Source organism: Lactuca serriola, chromosome 2, assembly GCF_051521515.1.
Source record: "Lactuca serriola cultivar US96UC23 chromosome 2, Lser_US96UC23_V15, whole genome shotgun sequence".
In the NCBI taxonomy this organism is placed as follows: Eukaryota; Viridiplantae; Streptophyta; class Magnoliopsida; order Asterales; family Asteraceae; genus Lactuca; species Lactuca serriola.
Window position 1 is genome coordinate 89,782,134 of NC_136409.1, and position 24,308 is coordinate 89,806,441.

A 24,308-nucleotide genomic window follows, 5' to 3' on the forward strand; every position below is an offset into this window, starting at 1 on the left:
TACCTTGTCACTTCCTTGTCCTTTTTACCTCACTCACAAGTCATTCCCACATTTTTGAGAGCTGGACACTCAACCTCTCTCCTCATTTCTTTCAGTTGCTCTCATTTCACCAAAAAAATCAAACACAACTTTTTCTCTCTATTTCAAGACTCCAAGGCTGATCTTCAAGCTTTAATCTTCTCTAGGTAAGTATAATTCATCCTACTCAAAATCATAGATTGTTTACACAAACATCATCACATTCTTGTTAGATCTTCGAATCTTCAAGTGTTCTTGAGTTGGACACTTCTCTTCTTCAACACTCATCTACTGAAATCACTCAAGGTGAGTTCATACCCCTACATTTTCATGTTTTCTCAAGTTTTTAGGGGGGGGGGGGAATACAAGTTAAAACACCAAGAACATAACTAAACTTTTCTAACAGCCTTCATCAGAAAAGTTCAACTCCATTCACGGACTGTTTTGGACAACTTAAACATTTTAGTTTTCAAAAATGTTTTAGGTTCAAGTAGTTCCACTTCTTAGCTTTAAAATGACTACTTGCACATCTCCACACGATGTTTCTACAATTTATGGTGATTTTTACAAAACAGCCTGTCTTTTCAAACACAAATCCGGACCAGTCTGTGAATATGAGAATTTTAATACAAGTTAAAGGCTTCCACAAATCATGATAAAAATTATGAGTAAACTAGATACATTTTAGGAACTCACAGAATTTACGGATCTAGTTTTCGACTTCGTATGATTTTTCTATGATTTTTCTAAAACAGTGCAGAAAGGTTAAATTTAGTTAACAACTTATAACTTTCAAAACACTTTGTAACATGTTGAGCAAAGTGTTAAATCTTTGATGACTTCATATATTACATGTATTCTTGTAATGATATATTTATATAATAGGAAATTACTTACTGAATTTATAAGAATCCTCCATCATAACCATTAGTACAAAACAAAGCAAGATAAACATAGCTATATTGTACTATACATTTGACTTACATAGAAAGGGTTCTTATACACCACAAATAAACATACTAAACTATAATAAGTATAGTTAGGTTGCATATAAATTTCAAACATTTTGATAAACTATAATAGGTATAGTTTATGATCATTTACATTACAAAAGGTTTTCACACGAAATGGGGTACATTCCAAAGTACCGGGTTTTTATACAAAAAGGGGTACAGATACAAAGTACCGGGTTTTTATACAAAAAGGGGTACAGATACAAAGTACCGGGTTTTTATACAAAAAGGGGTACATATACAAAGTACCATGTTTTTATACAAAAAGGGGTACAGATACAAAGTACCGGGTTTTTATACAAAAGGGGTACAGATACAAAGTATCGGGTTTTTATTACAAAAAGGGGTACGGATACAAAGTACCAGGTTCACATAAAATAGTTATTATGATATTAATGTTGGGTTTTGAGCATTCTAACACTCCTAAGTGTACATGCAACCCTAAATACCTTGGATCTATGTTTTCTCTATTATACATGCAAATAAGAACTTCCAAGGTATTATTCTAATCTAGCATACAAAACTATCAATATAACAAGATAGAATACATACTTCTTTGATGTAGAATGTCTTCATGAAGCTTGAGTGCCAAGTGCCCCAAGTGTGACACCTCAAATGGTTCACACAACACCAAATACACATGGAATGACTTGAGAGAAAAACCCACACTTCATGAAATCGGCTAGCCCTTCTAGTACACCCACTAGTGCCGATTTTGGTGAATAATATGATGCTTATATAGTATGTTACAATTAGAGTTACACCATGTAAACCCTAATTGTCATGACCTTTCATTTCCATGACCCATGGGTTATGTAACCTCCATGGAGCATCCATGGACCATCCTATGGGTTTAACCCAACTTGATTATCCATGGAGCTTTGGCCCACTATATAAGTTATGGATGATTTGCACAATCAACCCATATATTTAATTAGTCTTCTTTTGATCACTTAATTAATCCTAGATTAATTCTTGATCAATACTAATTAAATACTATTATTCTTATTATTAATATACTAGAACTTATAATATATTAATAACCATAAGTGTCTTATTTCTCTCATTTATTCTATCCAAGTGCATGATGCCATGCAACCCAAATGGACCATGCCGGGTCGGGTCAAGTCTTACTAATTATAGTTATGGACTTAGACATTAATCCAACAGTCTCCCACTTGGATAAGTCTAAAACTAATATTGCGTATGACTTCAGGAACCAACTGGCAATCGTAGCTCTCAAAAGCTTCTGTCGAACTCTGACCTTGTAGATGAACTCTGACCTTGTCAATGACTTGTCCATTAGATAAGGGATCATATATTCCTCCATTCTAGATATCATATGGACTGAGACATGGATTATAATCATTCTCTCTGTCCATTTGTTGTTTCCCGATTTCCGATTTATGACGACTGACTAATTGAACAAATCAAATCAGTCCTGGCGGCCGAGCACTTCCATTTGTCATCATCAAATCATCGAGGGGCCCACAGATATCGCTTTTATCCCGAAGGTAAAAGGAATGGATAAACTTCGACTCATATGGCTTGTTCTACTACTTGTTGAATCATACACAAAGGCACGTTTTATAGCACAGAGTTACCAAATGCGGTTTCGTGCAATCAATGTACTATCAACTCATAGTAACAACTCATATCTCTAGGTTTGAAGAATATAAGATATTATCGTCTCATGATCACTCGTGATAAAATCCATGAAGTGATTCCAATGAGCGCGGGTTGAATCCAATACTCAGAACTTATGAGCACTCATGATTGTTGTAGCCTTGTCCAACACCTTAGACCTCTACAACCCATCATGACAATCTTAATTCATATCTACTTCCAACATATGACCGACTGTGGATGGTTTGAATAACTTAGTCATTCCGGAAGAATAACCCAGTTTATTCGAGAAGTCAAAACATGCAAAGTGAAACACAATAATAATTGAATCCAATATGGTCTCAGAACTTATGAATATAAATAAAACACCTTTTATTTATCACCATATGATTACACATTATTCATTGTATACTGTTTCAGCTATCAACTTTATTCTTGAATTTAAAACAATAGTTGTCCCATGCTCCAAGCGTGTACACTATGTTTTCTAAACACTAGTCATGCCACACACCAAGTATGCATACTATGTTTGTCTATGATCTTTACTTTGTGAACTAGATCAATTGAACATAACTTCAATGATTCTCTTTTCACACTCCCAAATCCTTACTGCAAATTGCAAGAATTCCAAATTCATGCCATTTACTGGAATCTGTCAGATTCTAAACTTATATGCATTGACCCTCTTGTAATGATTATGCACAAAGTCATAAAGACTTGACAACAAACATTACAGAGCATTCCAAAGGAGATCAACTTCTTGGAAACATCCTTCTTGCATTAAGTTTCCTTAATCTTACACAGATTTAAAAAACCTAACTTTGAAACATTTCCAGATTCCATTTTGACTATCACTTCTGAACAAGAGTTGCCTCCTTACAGACTATGTCAATATGGTCCTTCCAGAATTATCACTATACTTCCAACTGTCCTTGAGCAAGCAATCTTTGGTAAACCTTAGATTGTCCTCGACAATTGTTTAATCCTTTTAGTCATATCCAGTTCTAAACCTTTTCCCTTCTTAATGCCCTAGGCATTTGGAAAAATTTAGAACGGATGATTATAGCACATGTAATCGATCCTATATCCGAAGCATATGGGACACGATTCATGATGTCTCACATAAAGACTAAACTAGTCTTTTGCTATAATATGTCCATTTCAGTTTGCCAAGTTCTCATAATTCAGATTATGAAAAGGGATGCCGTAATCATAATCGAATTTTAGAACGCAAATAATGGACCCATATACAGAATTTCCTTATGTTGAGCCATTCCAACATGAAATTCATATATATATATATGCTTGACTAAATGATTAAAACCTCACGATCTAAGCTTATAGATTTGAGATGAAGTATAATTTCCTCTCCCTTAATTATAGCAAAACAACTTTTTCCCAATTGAAACTTTTGTTTTTCTATAATTAACATTGCTAGCTTGCAATACTTATCATAATTATCATGCTCCCACTAACATGATGATTATTGGCATAACACTTATGCTCCCACTAGCTTTGACATGTACTCAGAAATCAACTGACTTCCTTACCAAAGTTCATATTTCTGATACTAGATTGTTTTGATAAAACTTTATCAAAATCATACACCTTCCCTTAGATAGCACACTTGTGTGTCTAAACAATTACGAAGAGGGATGCCGTAATCATAATAGTTAGACCTTTTTGCCACTTCTCACAAGTCCAGGTTAGTGTGCCGGTTAACCACACGCGCTCCACTAACGACTTTGAGAATGCAAATATCACAATTGCTATCTAGATAAAATCTACTTAGTGAAAGTGTTTCCTCACCATCATTTTCATGAATCGGAGAGAAACCTTATGACACTTAGATTTACTGGTGTATGTGTTCTTATCCATGTGAATTGTCAAAATCATAGTCACAAGACAAGGATAATGACAAATCCAAACTCATATGGACTGAACTCAATCTTAATTTCTTGCCACTTGGCAGCTCAAGGGCCTGCCATTGCTTCCAAGTTGTTATGCAACACATTGAGAACTCTAAGAACTCATATGCAAAGCCAACTTCAACTGGAATGGGCATAGAATAAGTCAACACGATAGGTTATAAACCTCAAGTCGTGTGCTAGTGAAGAACTTCAGGTTTTATTCTTGATTAGTTCTTGAGACTTTCAAGACCTTTAAGACTCCCACTGTCCTCTTGACCTATAAGACTCCCTTGTCAAACATTCAAGAGACAGTGTGGATTCTAATCAAGACAAACACTTCACACAATTGGCCTAAGTTGGTCTTTGTTTTATCCAAAACATTACAACTTACCAATTTCAAATGTACAAGAGTAGAAAACTTTTACTCTTACATTTGACAAGTGTTTTAAACCTTCTTTAAGACATGTCACTCAAAATACAATCTTGGAGTATGACTCTAAGACTTGTATTAGAACGAGGTATGACTCATCTTCTTGATTTAACCATTTCAACAATTCAAGATCCCTCTTCTTAGTCATAAGAATGCACTAAGATTTCCTTAGAGAACTAATTTTGATATGGTTTCTTAATCATTAAGATGATCACAAAACTGATACTAAAGTACTATCCTATCTTTTCAGATTTGAGAAACTTTTATCCTTCTGCCTAATTTGATTCTTCTAATTCGCTCTGCCATACATTGAAACCTTTTCCAATGTCTCAGAGTTACACTTAAGCTTGTAAGTATAATCATATTTACTGAACTTAAGTAAATCATGACGAATAGTCTTATCAAACTTTTGTGGTGGACTAAATCAGTGCACAAGACTATGTACTCGATCCCTTAGTCCATTACTTGACTCACACATCCATGTGAACAAGTAATTAGTCTTAATTTTCCAATGCTTGAAAGTTCTCATTCATCATGCTATACAACTTGCATGATTCCAAGTTCTGGTCCACTTGAAACTTGGGTGATGAGAATCTTTCCTTATTTGGTAAATTTAGACATTACCACAAATGAAAGAATCAATTTCATATTTCCACTCTTGCTCTTAACGGAATTATATAAGCAACAATTTTTCCTCAAATGCCATTGTAAGGATATTTTAAAAATAAATAAAATCAAAAATTTTTCTTTTATTTTAAACTTTGCGGAAAACTTATCCTTACAATCCATATGAAAACTTGTTGTTACCTATTCCTAAGCAATATCTCATAACTCCTAAGAAGTAGCTCAAGAATCCGATCTTCAAACTATGCGATAGAAATCCATCTACGCCATCAGATTCAGCATATTCTTTCTTTAAGTTTCTTCATTTTTCTTTGATTCTTAAAACATCACCATGTGACCTAGTCACATCATGTATCAAGAATCTCAGAATAGAAACTTAACAGAGTTAGATAGTGGACTTTACCTGAAGTAAAGTCAAACTTATTGACTTTAACATCCTTAGGTAAATTTGGCAGCTTCGCAACCAATGCCCCTTCCTTTGGCAATAGAAACATATGGATCCTTTGATAATGGTACACGAGAATATCACAGACTTAGATTTTCTCTTTACCATTTGGTCAACCGAGTTGACTATGGCCGATCCCTTTCCATTGGGAAGAGAATGCTTTACTGGATATCCAATGTCATTATTGTCAATGTCCATAAAGTTTTAGGAGGTTGATCTTAGCAAATAGATAAGATCATTAAGGGTCTTGTCATAGTCTGTTTCATAGGTGTCCCAAAGGAACTCACTATGTGACTTAGAAAGTGATTGAACCACCAACTTTCTCAAGACTTTGACACCCAACTCTCCCGGCTTGTCAATATGTGACTACATCTCCAAGATGTGACCACACCTAGACCTTGCCTTGCCAATAGGGCCTGAGTGACCTTAAACTTTTCAAGAACTTGTGGGTTGGGGAGAATAATTGGAGGAGGAGAAAGAAGTATGATATCCCTGGGACATCATCTTCATTAGGAAAGCTTGTTTCAAGAGATTTTGGGAAGATCATAAATGTCTAAACCAGACATCTTTTGGGAGATATTCAAGATAGTTGATTTTAAGTCCTTAATATGACACCCAATATGAAATATTAAGGCTAGGACCCAACAAACTATTTTATAACTTAGAAGAGGTATGCCGTAATCCAAGCTATAAAATATTTGAAGGTAGGTGAATGACGATTCACCAATTTCCACCAAGATAAACGAAATGTATTATTAGGTTTTAATTGGTTTTGAAACTCCTAGATCTTTGAGATTCATTGAACTTTTCAATGGCATGTTTCAATCTCGAGTGTGCCCTTCAGGTTTTGTGACTTGGATGCCGAGGATCACAAAACAAGGTGTGAAGTAACCATGCAAATCACTTGGTACCCTTAATAAATTACCCCTCAATCGATGTGCCGGTTAACCACACACGCTCCATCGATACTATGATAAATATTAAGTCACCCTTTACCTACCTTGTTAAGTCCAAGTTAGTGTGCCGGTTAACCACACACGCTCCACTAACGACTTAGACAAAGTGTAAAGTGTAATTTCATGGATTAGCACCTTATTCACATTTTTCCTAAGTAACTAAGATTGGGTATTATTAAGAGTTTAGTTACTTAGTAGTCATCATTAATACTTTTAATGAAGGGAGAATTCTAGTCCTGTCAAACCCGTTCGGCTAACGACCCTCCACCAGTCAAGCAAGCGGTGGGTGAGAGTGGACACCCATTAAGTTGCCATTTTATAGGCAACAACCTTATACCCACCTTATAGACCGGCTTCGTGAATGAGGCGTACTAGCGGTAAGACTGACTTTACTCTTATACATATATATATTATTATTAACTTATAATATTATAAAGTATAAGGGTTGAATTTTAACTTTTAAAATTCTAAGGGCTAACTTGGAATTAAAGTATTCATACTTGAAAACTTTTCAAATTCCAAAACTTGAGGGCAAGTTTTGAAACTATTCAAAACTAATTAATTCCATAACTTATGTGTTTAAAGTAGTTTTAATCCAAAAACTCTTCAAGTTCCATAACTTGAGGACAAGTTATGGAAGACTTTAAACTAATAAAAGAACTAACTTTTTCTTTATTTTATAACTTATGGATTTAATTATGGTTACATATTTTCCTTTTAATGAAGTGACTCTTGAACTTCCATAACTTGAGGACAAGTTATGGAGTCATAAAAAAAAACATTCAATGACACAAGACTCTTCATTTTGTAACCATTGCCAACTATTATGAGTTTTATGAGTCTTTAATGTGACTCTTCATGTAACTTGAGGACAAGTTACACAAACACATTTTATACTCAACTCTTAGATTAAAATGGATTGAAAACAACTATTTCACTCAACATTTCTATTAATCTAAGCAACTCATAAGAACAAGATAATTCAAATCAAACTTTTTCATGTAATTAGTCTAAACTTTAAACTAATACAAAACATGAATCTATTGACAATTATCTTTGAAAAATGGATTAGCATGAACATTACCACATCAAAAACAAGTTTATAAGTTCAAAAACAACTTAGGGTAATGTTCCTAGTCCATTTCTAGCCAAAACAGTCGAGTTTATGCTGTCTGGGGGTCCAACTCGTCGAGTGCACGAACCAACTCGGCGAGTTGGATGCATTTTGCCACTCGGCGAGTCCATTCATGGACTCGGCGAGTCTGCTGGGCAGACAGCATCAAAACTCGATTTTCCAGCTTCTTTTGCAAGTATAACAGGAAAACAAGCCTAGGCTCTGATACCACTGTTGGGTTTTGAGCATTCTAACACTCCTAAGTGTACATGCAACCCTAAATACCTTGGATCTATGTTTTCTCTATTATACATGCAAATAAGAACTTCCAAGGTATTATTCTAATCTAGCATACAAAACTATCAATATAACAAGATAGAATACATACCTCTTTGATGTAGAATGTCTTCATGAAGCTTGAGTGCCAAGTGCCCCAAGTGTGACACCTCAAATGGTTCACACAACACCAAATACACATGGAATGACTTGAGAGAAAAACCCACACTTCATGAAATCGGCTAGCCCTTCTAGTACACCCACTAGTGCCGATTTTGGTGAATAATATGATGCTTATATAGTATGTTACAATTAGAGTTACACCATGTAAACCCTAATTGTCATGACCTTTCATTTCCATGACCCATGGGTTATGTAACCTCCATGGAGCATCCATGGACCATCCTATGGGTTTAACCCAACTTGATTATCCATGGAGCTTTGGCCCACTATATAAGTTATGGATGATTTGCACAATCAACCCATATATTTAATTAGTCTTCTTTTGATCACTTAATTAATCCTAGATTAATTCTTGATCAATACTAATTAAATACTATTATTCTTATTATTAATATACTAGAACTTATAATATATTAATAACCATAAGTGTCTTATTTCTCTCATTTAGTCTATCCAAGTTCATGATGCCATGCAACCCAAATGGACCATGCCGGGTCGGGTCAAGTCTTACCAATTATAGTTATGGACTTAGACATTAATCCAACAATTAAAACTATATTTCATCTAGAATTGTTAGACTTCAACTATAATCGCTGAGCGTATATGCTTGAGTCGTATAAGAATTTAGTCTTGATTGGCTTAGAATTGGTGGGCCCGCCTCATCTCCTGTTCCTCGTTGGGTTGTGGACCTAGGGCAGACCCATTATATTCAACGTTTTATCTAACTTAAATCTTATATAACTTATATACGCTGGACGATTATAGGGGAAATCTACGGGTCATTCTAGGGTTCATTAACACATCATATAGGAATATTATGTTCACACTTAACTAAGAAAATATTAGATTTTCTGGAAATCAAACTCTATCGATTTTACAAGGAAAACGGTTTCTACTTCAAACAAAACTCTTATGAACTCACCAACTTAATTGTTGACACTTTTTCAAAACTACTTGTATTCTCAGGAAATCAGTGAAACAGGAAAACTTCAGCGCTTTGAGGATGGGACGTTAAACCGCCAACAATTTATTTTTGTCATCATAATGTAATTGATTTTGAAACATGTAAACATATACTTTGGTGTAACTTTTTCAATTATATTTATGATGGTTGTATTTACTTTGAGCACTATTATACTCGTTGTTGTGATACTCTACATGAAGTCCTCCACCCCCGGACATTTCCGCCATCCTTGGTTTGGGGGTGTGACAGATGTAGTACTGCAGTGTTGTATTATAGGAACTACTGCTGTACTAACTACCTTAAACCAGATTTATATCAAGGTATTATGTGATTAATTGTACCATACTATCGACTAAGAAACACGACTATGTAGGTCGTAAAAAGGTATGACGTTTGGCACCCGCAGACCTGTAGGTCCGACTGTAGCTAGCAGCAAGGTGTAGGATAGTCAATCCAGTATAGATCTATACGCAAACTCACGCTCTCCCTCCAAGATACTCTGGCTACAACTCGGGCCATGACATTGAAGGCATGCTCCGATACAGTGGATCACAATTATGTTAACGTATTCATGTATATGTAATGTATTGTTACTTGTTCTAGTATCGTTGTATATGTTCTCATTCTAGTATAGTTGTAAATGTTCTCTTTCTAGTATAGTTGTATATGTTCTTCTTCTAGTATAGTTGTATATGTTCTTCTTCTAGTATAGTTGTATATGTTCTCATAGTAATGTAATGTATATGTTCTCATAGTAATATAATGTATATGTTCTCATAGTAATAAGTACTAACTCATGAATGAACTGACTCATTGAACATCTTATGGTTCTAGCAATAGTATAAGTATTAACCAGTGTTACCCCTATGGTAACTTTCTAATGATGTAACTGGTACATATGAATATGGAAGAACTTTTATGACTATATATGTACACATGATATATAACTAATATTTAAACAACCTACGGACGGATACCCGATACCCCACCAGACCACATCTCAAGCGCGAAAAGGAAATAGGGCGGGCGGCCTTCCTAAGCCTTTTATAAGCTAAGTTTTCATGTATAATAAGTCCTCTCTTGGCCAGAATCAAAATGATACATGAACCGTCTGGACAATTTAACGACTACTCAACAACAGAATGAAAAGACCAAGCTTCTCGCCTTTGGGGGTTCTGGTCTTATTCTTCAAGAAGACAGACTTCAGAGGGTGCGATCATACCAGCATTAATGCACCGGATCCCATCAGAACTCCGCAGTTAAGCGTGCATGGGCGAGAGTAGTACAAGTATGGGTAACATTTGGGAAGTCCTCATGGTGCAGACCTCAACAGGACTTCCATTAGAAATCATCACTCTCTGCCTCGCATAGATGAATCAGTTGACCAACCGCAAGGAACGATGTACCTTTCATAAATGGACCTAAGATCCGAATATCACCAGTTACGAGTGTTAGTGAAGGATGTTCTGAGGACAATCTTCCAAACTCGATACGGACACTACGAGTCGTAGTGATACCCCTCAGATAGGACCATTACGCCTGTAGTATTCATGAACTTAGCGAATAGGGTACGCCATCCTTACTTGGATCAGTTCGTCATTATCCTTATAAATGACTTACTTATCTACTCTCGTAGTAAGAAGGAAATCATAAAGAGCATCTACAACGAACCCTGGAAACATTACGATCAGAGAAGCTTTATGCGAAGTTCTCCAAATACGAGTTTTAGATTTGAAGAGTCAAATTCCCGAAGCACACTATTAGTGATGTGGAAATCTTGAGGACCCTTCCATTAATCAAAACCGTTGAGAATTCGTCAACACCGAAGACACCGACGAAATTTCGCCAAATTCCAGGTCTCACTGACCTACTGTCGAGAGTTAATTCATAACTCCTCGCGGATTATGAAACCTCTTATGAATTTGACTCAGAAGGGAGTGGCCCTTGACTGGGAAGACAAGCAAGAGGAAGAAAACCCTGGAATTCCAAGTGAGAGGCCAAATCCTTTTTGATGTCTCACTCTGGGAAGACTTGATACGCTTCGGAAAGCGTGGTAAGCTAAATCCAAAATAGTTAGGACCCCCGAGATTCTTGCCAGAATCGGTCCTATAACTCACGAACCCAACCTACCTTGCGAACTCAGTAACGTACATTTTACCCTTCATGTCTCGAACTTGAAAACATACCTTTCCGTCAGGACTCTCGTAATCCCACTCGACGAGATCAAGATCAATGAGATCCTCGCCTTCGTGGAAGAACCGTAGTGACCCTCGACCGAATGGTCAAGCGGGAAAAGCAACACCGCCTCCTATTAGTGAAGGTTCGTTGGGATACCAACCGAGGATCCGATTTCACTTATGAACACGAGAACCAATCGATTAGGAAGTTTTCCAACCTCCTTTCTCGATTATTCATACCTACTTCCTTACCTAAATTCTAATTTCGGGATGAAATTCCCTCTAATAGGGGGATGATGTGACAACCCGAAATTTTCCATCCAGTTCAGTCTAACAATTCATTGAAAGTCAAACTCATTCCGGCTATCATTTAGCACAATTAGGAGTTTATTTGAGCGTTCTGATCCTTGTACACTTAAGGAATAAGTGTCGGGGTTTATCAGCTGAAGTTATAGCACAAGGAAATGACCTTAAACACCCTTGCAAGGAGTTCACGGCCAACACATGGGAGTTTACAGCCGTAAGCTCCATGTGGGCTGTAAACTCTTGCTTATATGGTGAAATGGTGGCCATTTGTTCATTCCTTCCTTCCATTTGGCCCAAATCCTCTCAAGTATCATCCCGATCTTCGTCCCCGATCTTCAAAACTTGTAAGCTTATTGTCTTAACTAGTTGATATCTTGCATGAACTAGTAATCTTACATGATTTCATCCTTGAAATCATTCCATTTTGTAGATCTTCAAGTTTCACCAAGAACACCAAGAACACACACTCGTGTTCTTGGCCAAAACCGACCATTCAAGCTCCTAAATCGTAATTAATATTGATCCAACTCATTATACACTAGGTTTATCATGTTTAAGACTTAGAAAACATAAGAAATCATAGGAATCAAGGAGTTTACGGCCAAGACATGTTCTTGGGCCGTAGTCCCCTTTTAAGGGTGCAAATGACACCCTAACACCCTAATGAGCCTTGGATTTTAGCAGAGAACCTTACCCTTTGAGTTAAGGACTTCATTTCACGAAATGGTACTCCTTACCATGAGTTTACGGTCGTAAACTCATGGGGGAGTGGTCCCAGGGCCGTGAACACCATACTAGGTCATTTTAGGACCTTAAACCCACCCAAACACTTGGTTAAAGCTTTGGAACACTTAACCACTTAAGCCCTTAGAGTTTTAAGCCACTTTTGGTGACCAATTGAGAGTTTACGGCCAGGAGTTTACTCCCCTGGGCCGTAAACTCCAACACACATGGTCATTGGACCATAAACTCCCGTATGAGGCCTCGCACTCCTTTGTTGCAACCCGATAGCCTCCTAGCACTTGACCAAAGTATTTTCCTCACAATAGGATGTTTATACATGTTTAATTAGTGTTATAATCACTAATTGTTTATATACATATGTCTTCATATGTAATTAGGATCATTGTGTGTGTCTAAATCTTCACTTGACACCAAGCACTTATCCGACACGTCCTTCCGATCCGCTCACTGCAGGTGAGTTCATACCCCTTGAATTAACCTTATAAATGTTTCTAAATGTTTTTAAATGCTTTATGGGGGGATACAAGTTGAAACATTCTAGTTATTATATCAATCACAAGTGATTAATAACTAACATGCAAATGGATTTACTATACGTTAACCGTTTTACCAAATGGATTTCTTCAAATGATTTTCATAAATGTTTTATATGTTGAAAACTCTTTATTAAACTGTTTATTATACACTGTATGTTTCATTTCAAACTCTTTTACAATTGTGTTTCAAACAAAGGTTTCTTTATACTTAAACTGTTTTTGTCAAACAAATACTTTCAAACCGTTTTATAAACTGACATCAAGTCGATCTTTTATTAGGTATTAATCTTTTTCAAAGGTTTTATAAAACTCCTTATATGCTTTTATATTGTCAATTGAATGCCTGTATATGTATAGTTATATAAATAATGTTTAAAGGACTTAGGAAGGCTAACCCGCCTTATTTCCTTTTCCCCGTTGGGACGTGGTCTGGTAGGGTATCGGGTATCCGTCTGAAGGTCGTTTAACTATCTGTTATATATCATGTATACATATAGAGACATAAAAGTTTTCCTCAGTCAGTTCAGTACCTTTGGGTAGCAAAGGCATACTTCAGGTTATACACGTACATGGTTAGTAACTACTATAGGTATAGTTAGGAGATACCACTTACCATTCCAAATACAAGGAATCACACAAGAGTCAGTTCATTCATGAGTCTATAATAGTACATTACTTGTTACATGAGTACGTTTACGTAGATACGCTTACATGAGTACGTTTACATAGATACGTTTACATGAGTACGTTTACATAGATACGTTTACATGAGTACGTTTACATAGATACGCTTACATGAGTACGTTCACATAGATACTCTTACATGGATACTTTTATATGATGAGTTACTATTACATATTATATGTATAGATTCTGTTATATAATCCTCCTTCTTATCTTTATGTTGTGATACAATCGCATAATCGAAGAGATAGATTGGACTTAATATCCTAGTACCAAAAGATACTTTGCGGGACTAACCATTCCTAAAACCTTGTTAGCTACATAGGTAAATGCACATTTACGGATGTCAAAGGTTGATACCATTATAGGTATACTTTAAGGGACTAACTATTCCTACACCGAGCTGTTAGCAACAGAGGTAAATGTACATCTACGGATGTCTTCAGTTAACACTGTTAGTTATCCTAGTACAAAAGGATAATACTTAGGTTATTTATATTGTTACCTTTATCTTGTGACACATTCACATAACCGATGAGGTGATTTATATTTGAGTATCCTAGTACCAAAGGATACAATTTCTTATATTAATAATAATAGTAGCACAGTCGGGTCTTGGTAGAAGACTACTTTCCAAAACAGTCGGGTCTTGGTAGAAAGCTACTTTCAAAACAGTCGGGTCTTGGTAAAAGGCTACTTTCAAAACATTCGGGTCTTGGTAGAAGACTACTTTCAAAACAGTTAGGTCTTGGTAGAAGAGTTCCTTTTATAATAGTATGAATCATAGGGATTTCTAGGTTTTTCAAACGTTTACAGTTGTTTTACAAACATTTTCATACTTATACAAACTTTTCTTCAAACATTTTCAAATCTTTACTTTACATTTTTACAAATCAATGACACTAAAATACTTATGAATTCACCAGCTTTTTGGCTGATACTTGCTTTCAAAATAATTTGTTTTCTCAGGTCACACATAGACAGGTACGACGACCAGGTTTTGTGAAGACGGAGCAGTTCTGACTCGTGTTTTATTTTGATTATTTATTATGTTGTTTTTATACAATGAAAGAACACACTTGTAATTAAAATTATACTATTAATGCAATGGATGATGTTGTTGCTTGTTTACTACTTTGCATTGTTGTGATACTTTACATGACATCCTCCACCCCAAAACGTTTCCGCCGTTCTCGGTTTTGGGGTGTGACAGATTGGTATCAGAGCATTGTTTATAGTGAATTAAGTATATCAACCCATAAAATATATACTAACTATAAATACAATGGGATTAAAAATACTCTGACCAAGAGTTAATACTTTAAATAATAAAATATTTTGATTAAGTATACGTGCCTGCATTCATACTAAAATCCATGTCACAATGACAAGAACAAAAGTATTACGATTGTTGAATATCACAGGTAAGCTCGGGGACGTATTGTCAGTCTTGGGAGTGGCATAGCCTGATCAACTATGTTGGTCCGAGGAGTGATTAGCATATGCCCAAGAATGGTTGTGATATTGCAACAAGTCTAAAAACTTACCAACACCACCACAATGAAATACCATAGGGGTATTTAGTTTTACTATAAGTACTTTATACTTAGGAACTAAAGAAAAAGAGGATCTCAGTACTAGGTCAATAGTTGCTAAGTGGATATATTAAGTTATATGTAACTAGGATGATATAGACTCAGAATCTGTGAAAATTTGCTTTGCCCCTGTTCCTCGTGAATTTGGAGTTAAGGTCACTTATTCGAAGGCCTATCCTGTTGATTACATATAATCGGTATGCACTTTACAAATAGTGATTTGACTAATAAAGATCTTCTTATAGTTATCTAGATAGTTCGTCTAAAGAAATGCTTCTTGACCCCAATTCTCGCGTAGTTAACATGGTTGGACTACATCCCCACAGCAACCCGTACCTTTCGAATGAAGGCTATGTTGGATGGGTGGGAGAAGAACCTGAGAATGATCATCCAATCCCTTTGAATGATCACCATGATGAAGACTTTTCGGATAGTGATAACTCCGAACCCAAAGTTGAGAACCTGCCCCAGGTAGCTCCCATTCCAAACCCTAACCCTCGTCCGACTTTTCATGGTCCGACGCCTTCTTGGGTAGGATGCTTGGAAACATGGAGCTAAGATCAAGACCAGCCTATGCCATTTAATGGAGACCAAAGCTTCTACAACGTAAACGAATTGAGCTCAGCAGACAAAGTTCTACAAATCCTGATCCGTAGAGTTGCACGAAACGAAATTCAGGACAGGACGGCTCTCCAACGTGTCGCGGAGGTTGATGCCAACGCAGGAATGCATAACATTCGCACCAATCGCCTTGAACACACTCACGAGATATCTGAGAGAAACCATGAAACACTGCTGCAAGCCCTAGCTGAAACTCGAGCCGAAGTCATAGAGCACTGAGTACGTCAGAGGATGTACGAAAGATACCTAATTGATATGGAACGCTAACTAGCTGAACTAAGGATTCACCATAGGGGTGACCGTCGCCGTTAAGAGATACTTTACTTTCCTTCTTTGTTTTAAAGAACTGTGCTCCTGCCTATGTTCTGTGTAGCACTTTCCTATGTGACTACCTTGTACTGTAAGCACTGTTAGTTATACCTTTATGCTGTTAAGGACTTTTCCTACTTCATATGTGATGTAAGACCCCCTGCAAGGTCAATTTTCCCAATCTTATTACAACTTAAACATCGATGATATGGACAACCGGCTAACTTATGTGTCACTCTTTTGTTCAAATACTTTCATCATACCTTCATTGGAGTCTATCTGAAACATGCTTTAGTCAAGTCATTGGACTATAGTAATTTAACTCCGGAGACATTTCCAAGTCCCTTTCAGTGGTTGGATCATGTTATTCACCAACCAACAATACCTCGGCTTGAACGACAAATGTCTTGAGACCATTCTACGAACTTACTTCTACTCCTTACTAGGACTGCATCATAGGGATGTAGGTCAACCCTTCGTGAACATACTTCCATTCTGTAATAGGACTGCATCATAGGGATGTAGGTCAAACCTTCAAGATCATACTCTTACTTTTTCATTGAACGAGCGACGTACATCTAGAGTCAATAGTAGCCTTTACTAGGAAATCTTAGTTCATCGAAAGAGATTCGTAAGAAGATTATTATTATGACTTTCCATCGCTTATACATTCCCAAGTTATATATAACGAAGACCTGGTAGACAATAGAATGTGAGATTTCTAACCCAGTTTATTTTCCTCGTTGGGATGTGGGACTAGAGTAGAATCACACATTTTATTATCCGCCCCGTCTTGGTTATATCATAACGTGTATAAGCTAAGTTTTCATGTATAATAACTCCTCTCTTGGCCAGAATCAAAATGATACATGAACCGTCCGGACAGTTTAACGACTACTCAGCAACAGAATGAAAAGACCAAGCTTCTCGCCTTTGGGGGCTCTGGTCTTATTCTTCAAGAAGACAGACTTCAGAGGGTGCGATCATACCAGCATTAATGCACCGGATCCCATCAGAACTCCACAGTTAAGTGTGCATGGGCGAGAGTGGTACAAGTATGGGTAACATTTGGGAAGTCCTCGTGGTGCAGACCTCAACAGGACTTCCATTAGAAATCATCACTCTCTGCCTCGCATAGATGAATCAGTTGACCAACCGCAAGGAACGATGTACCTTTCATAAATGGACCTAAGATCCGAATATCACCAGTTACGAGTGTTAGTGAAGGATGTTCTGAGGACAATCTTCCAAACTCGATACGGACACTACGAGCCGTAGTGATACCCCTCGGATAGGACCATTACGCTTGTAGTATTCATGAACTTAATGAATAGGGTATGCCATCCTTACTTGGATTAGTTCATCATTATCCTTATAAATGACTTACTTATCTACTCTTTTAGTAAGAAGGAAATCATAAAAAGCATCTACAACGAACCCTGGAAACATTACGATCAGAGAAGCTTTATGCGAAGTTCTCCAAATACGAGTTTTAGATTTGAAGAGTCAAATTCCCGAAGCACACTATTAGTGATGTGGAAATCTTGAGGACCCTTCCATTAATCAAAACCGTTGAGAATTCGTCAACACCAAAGACACCGACGAGATTTCGCCAAATTCCAGGTCTCGCTGACCTACTGTCGAGAGTTAATTCAGAACTCATCGCGGATTATGAAACCTCTTATGAATTTGACTCAGAAAGAAGTGGCCCTTGACTGGGAACACAAGCAAGAGGAAGAAAACCCTGGAATTCCAAGTGAGAGGCCAAATCCTTTTTGAAGTCTCACTGGGAAGACTTGATATGCTTCGGAAAGCGTGGTAAGCTAAATCCAAAATAGTTAGTGTGACAACCCGAAATTTCCATTCTGAATAAACCATTTCAAGCCAATAGAAGTAGAGCAGTTACAGTGAAAATTCAGACTTCGAGTATAAGTTTGGCAGTTTTCAGGATTTTACACTTAAGGAGATAATTAGGAGAGTGGATGCACTAGGGTTTTGTGCAACACTGTTATTCCAAGACTCTAGGACATTAGAGTTCGTTCCAGGAATAAAAATATTTTCTGCCAAAAATATCTCAGGACTATAAATAGAATTCTGAACCAAATTGGTTCATTTGTTGAATTCCATTTAGAGAAAAGTCAAAATTCTCTCTCACGGATCTTCGGGTTTTTATCCCAAATTGTGAGTAACTCTTTCTAGGAGTGTTAGAAAGCTTTAAATGTGTTCATAACATAGATTACATAGCTAAATCATCCGATTTAGGAGTTTACTCCCCAAGGTGTTCTTGGGCGGTAAACTCCCGAAACCAAGCCTAGATTGTCCCCCGTGATGTACTACTGCCTTGGACTTGTATAGGAGTGTATTAGGAACATGAAATCAAGCTAGAATCACCCAAGTTTGGGAGTTCACGGCCCAAGAATATCTTAGGCCGTAAACTCCAAAGAACATGCTCTAAATGGTGCTTTTAAGGCACCCAAGGCTTAGACTTTATTTTAGACATGTACCCTAAAGTGTTTAGAACCTAAAAAACATATGGAAGCACAAGTGTTGAGGAGTTTACGGCCAAGACAAGTTCTTGGGCTGTAAACACCTATAAAGGGGTCAAATGACACCCTAACTCCTTCCTTAAGCCAAGAGACCAATTTGGGCATGTACCTAAATGAGTTTTGGACTAGCTAACACACTTAGAACACCAAGAGTAAGGGAGTTTACGTCCCAAAAGGTTCTAGGGCCATGAACTCCATAAAATGGTGCCAAATGGTGCCATAAACTCTTCTAAAGCCAAGTACAAAAGCCTAGTTTAGTTCCTAGTTAATTTAGAGGCTTGAAAACACCATAAACCCCCTCCCAACGGAGTTTACGGTCGTAAACTCCAAGGGAATATGGTCCCAGGGCCGTAAACTCCTCAAAGGAGTTATTAGGAAGCCCAAACACTTGATTTAGCCTTGAAACAATTCACCACATGAGTTGTATAATTGTTAGACTTCATTTAGGGGCTTTGTTGAGAGTTTACGGCCAGGAGTTTACTCCCCTGGGCCATAAACTCCAAGACATATGGTCATTTGACCATAAGCTTCCATTAGAGGCATTGCACTCCTTTGTTGCAACCCATTAGCCTCCTAGCACTTGACCAAAAGTGTTTTCCTCGCGTTTAGATGTTTATACTTGTATAATTAGTGTTTTAATCACTAATTATTTATATACATATGTTTTCATATGTAATTAAGATCATTGTGTGTGTCTAAGTCTTTACTTGACACCAAGCACTTGTCCGATCCTTCCGTACGATAACAGTCCGTTCGATTCCAGTCACTTACTGCAGGTGAGTTCATACCCCTTAACTAATGTTTTACACTATTTTTAAATGTTTTATGGGTGGGGGGGGGGGAATACAAGTAGAATCTTGCTAGTTATTATATCAATCACATGTGATTAATAAGTAGAATTATGCTAGTTATTACATCAATCACATGTGATTAATATACAACATTCAAATGATTTGGCTACTCATTAGCCGTTTTACCAAACTTATTTCAAACTTATTTACAATTGTGTTTCAAACAAATGTTTCTTTATACTTAAACTGTTTTATCAAACTTATGCCTTCAAACTGTTTTATAGATTGACATCAAGTCGATCTTTTCTTAAAATAATATTTATGTTCAAATGTTTTACAAAACTTATTTATGCTTTTATATTATAAATTGCATGCCTCTATATGTATAGTTATATAAGAAATGTTTAAAAGACTTAGGAAGGCTATCCACCCTATTTCCTTTTCGCGCTTGAGATGTGGTCTGGTGGGATATCGGGTACTCGTCCGAAAGTCGTTTAAATATTAGTTATATATCATGTGTACATATATAGTCATAAAAGGTCCTTCCATTTCATCCCATGCCCTTGGGTAGCTAGGGTATACATCCATGTCCATACGTACCAGTTAGACTACTAGTAAACTACCATATGGGTAGTTTAGGAAGATACTAGAACTATTACTAGAACGTGATATCATACTATGAGTCAGTTCATTCATGAGTCAATACTTACTACTAGAAGAACATATACAACTATACTAGAAAGAGAACATATACAACGATAATAGAACGATTACATTACTATACTTGCTAGGTAGAGAGCACGTACATTACAGCTAGAACAGTTCATTACATTACATATACATGAATACGTTAATAATTGGGATCCACTGTATCGGAGCATGCCTTAAATGTCATGGCCCGAGTTGTAGCCAGAATTCTCTTGAAAGGAGAGCGTGAGTTTGCGTATAGATCTATATTGGATTGACTATCCTACACCTTGCTGCTAGCTACAGCCGGACCTGTAGGTCTGCGGGTGCCAAACGTCATTCCGTTATTACGACCATTCATCATGTCGTTGTTACCAGTCGATATTATGGTGCAATTAATCACATAATGCCTTAATATACATCCGGTTTAAGGTAGTTAGTACAACAGTAGTTCTTATAGAGCTACGTTTTACTATTACATTAATTTTCCATGTACATATATTTAGTGATCTTTTCACTTAAATTATAAATGTAATAACTATATTTTGTTAATAATAGTTACACTTGGGAAAATTACACACTCTTACAAGAAACGAACATATAAAACAGTTAAGTCTTGGTAGAAGACATCTTTATATAATAGTAGGAATCATAGGGATTTCTAGGGTTTTTCAAACGTTTACAGTTGTTTTACAAACATCTTCATACTTACAGTTCATATACAAATACTTACATACAAATTAAGACACTAAATACTTATGATCTCACCAGCTTCAAAGCTGATACTCGCTTTCAAAATTACTTGTATCCTCAGGTCATCATAGACAGGTACCGATGCAAGGAGAAAGGAAGATGGAGCTTGTTCAAGACTTATCTTTCATTTTGATTTATGCTTTAGTGTTTATCAAAATTTGACAGAACACATTTGTATAATAATTATATTATTAATGCAATGGATGATGTTGTTGCTTGTTTACTACTTTACAATATTGTGATATTATACATGACGTCTTCCGCCCCAGAACGTTTCCGCCATTCTTGGTTTTGGGGTGTGACAGTTAGGACCCCCGAGATTCTTGCCAGAATCGGTCATGTAACTCACGAACCCAACCTACCTCGCGAACTCAGTAACGTACATTTTACCCTTCACGTCTCGAACTTGAAAACGTACCTTTCCGTCAGGACTCTCGTAATCCCACTCGACGAGATCGAGATCAACGAGATCCTCGCCTTCGTGGAAGAATCGTAGTGACCCTCGACCGAGTGGTCAAGCGGGCAAAGCAACGCCGCCTCCCATTAGTGAAGGTTCGTTGGGATACCAACCGAGGACCCGATTTCACTTATGAACACGAGAACCAATCGATTAGGAAATTTTCCCACCTCCTTTCTCGATTATTCATACCTACTTCCTTACCTAAATTCTAATTTCGGGATGAAATTCCCTCTAACAGGGGGATGATGTGACAACTGAAATTTTCCATCCAGTTCAGTCTAACAATTCATTGAAAGTCAAACTCATTCCTGCTATCATTCAACACAATTAGGAGTTTATTTGACCATTCTGAGCCTTGTAAACTTAAGGAATAAGTGTCCGAGTTTATCGGCTGAAGTTATAGCTCAAGGAAATGACCTTAAACACCCTTGCAAGGAGTTCACGGCCAACACATGGGAGTTTATGGCCGTAAACTCCATGTGGGCCGTAAGCTCTTGCTTATATGGTGAAATGGTGGCCATTTGTTCATTCCTTCCTTCCATTTGGCCCAAATCCTCTCAAGTATCATCCCGATCTTCGTCCCCGATCTTCAAAACTTGTAAGCTTATTGTCTTAACTAGTTGATATCTTGCATGAACTAGTAATCTTACATGATTTCATCCTTGAAATCATTCCATTTTGTAGATCTTCAAGTTTCACCAAGAACACCAAGAACACACACTCGTGTTCTTGGCCAAAACCGACCATTCAAGCTCCTAAATCGTAATTAATATTGATCCAACTCATTATACACTAGGTTTATCATGTTTAAGACTTAGAAAACATAAGAAATCATAGGAATCAAGGAGTTTACGGCCAAGACATGTTCTTGGGCCGTAGTCCCCTTTTAAGGGTGCAAATGACACCCTAACACCCTAATGAGCCTTGGATTTTAGCAGAGAACCTTACCCTTTGAGTTAAGGACTTCATTTCACGAAATGGTACTCCTTACCATGAGTTTACGGTCGTAAACTCATGGGGGAGTGGTCCCAGGGCCGTGAACACCATACTAGGTCATTTTAGGACCTTAAACCCACCCAAACACTTGGTTAAAGCTTTGGAACACTTAACCACTTAAGCCCTTAGAGTTTTAAGCCACTTTTGGTGACCAATTGAGAGTTTACGGCCAGGAGTTTACTCCCCTGGGCCGTAAACTCCAACACACATGGTCATTGGACCATAAACTCCCGTATGAGGCCTCGCACTCCTTTGTTGCAACCCGATAGCCTCCTAGCACTTGACCAAAGTATTTTCCTCACAATAGGATGTTTATACATGTTTAATTAGTGTTATAATCACTAATTGTTTATATACATATGTCTTCATATGTAATTAGGATCATTGTGTGTGTCTAAATCTTCACTTGACACCAAGCACTTATCCGACACGTCCTTCCGATCCGCTCACTGCAGATGAGTTCATACCCCTTGAATTAACCTTATAAATGTTTCTAAATGTTTTTAAATGCTTTATGGGGGGATACAAGTTGAAACATTCTAGTTATTATATCAATCACAAGTGATTAATAACTAACATGCAAATGGATTTACTATACGTTAACCGTTTTACCAAATGGATTTTTTCAAATGATTTTCATAAACGTTTTATATGTTGAAAACTCTTTATTAAACTGTTTATTATACACTGTATGTTTCATTTCAAACTCTTTTACAATTGTGTTTCAAACAAAGGTTTCTTTATACTTAAACTGTTTTTGTCAAACAAATACTTTCAAACCGTTTTATAAACTGACATCAAGTCGATCTTTTATTAGGTATTAATCTTTTTCAAAGGTTTTATAAAACTCCTTATATGCTTTTATATTGTCAATTGAATGCCTGTATATGTATAGTTATATAAATAATGTTTAAAGGACTTAGGAAGGCTAACCCGCCTTATTTCCTTTTCCCCGTTGGGACGTGGTCTGGTAGGGTATCGGGTATCCGTCTGAAGGTCGTTTAACTATCTATTATATATCATGTATACATATAGAGACATAAAAGTTTTCCTCAGTCAGTTCAGTACCTTTGGGTAGCAAAGGCATACTTCAGGTTATACACGTACATGGTTAGTAACTACTATAGGTATAGTTAGGAGATACCACTTACCATTCCAAATACAAGGAATCACACAAGAGTCAGTTCATTCATGAGTCTATAATAGTACATTACTTGTTACATGAGTACGTTTACGTAGATACGCTTACATGAGTACGTTTACATAGATACGTTTACATGAGTACGTTTACATAGATACGTTTACATGAGTACGTTTACATAGATACGCTTACATGAGTACGTTCACATAGATACTCTTACATGGATACTTTTATATGATGAGTTACTATTACATATTATATGTATAGATTCTGTTATATAATCCTCCTTCTTATCTTTATGTTGTGTGTCACACCCCAAAACCACGAATGGCGGAAAAGTTCAGGGGTCGAGGATGTCATGTACAGTATCACAACAATGTAATATAATAAACAAGCAACAACA

At 36.8% G+C, this 24,308-nt stretch overlaps 2 pseudogenes; both read left to right on the top strand.

Annotated features, from left to right (window-relative positions):
* Positions 1-10,767: 10,767 nt before the first annotated feature.
* Positions 10,768-10,885, top strand: LOC145091154 (5S ribosomal RNA; annotated as a pseudogene).
* Positions 10,886-17,506: 6,621 nt separating this feature from the next.
* LOC145091009 (5S ribosomal RNA) lies at positions 17,507-17,624 on the top strand (annotated as a pseudogene).
* The last annotated feature ends 6,684 nt before the right edge of the window (positions 17,625-24,308 follow it).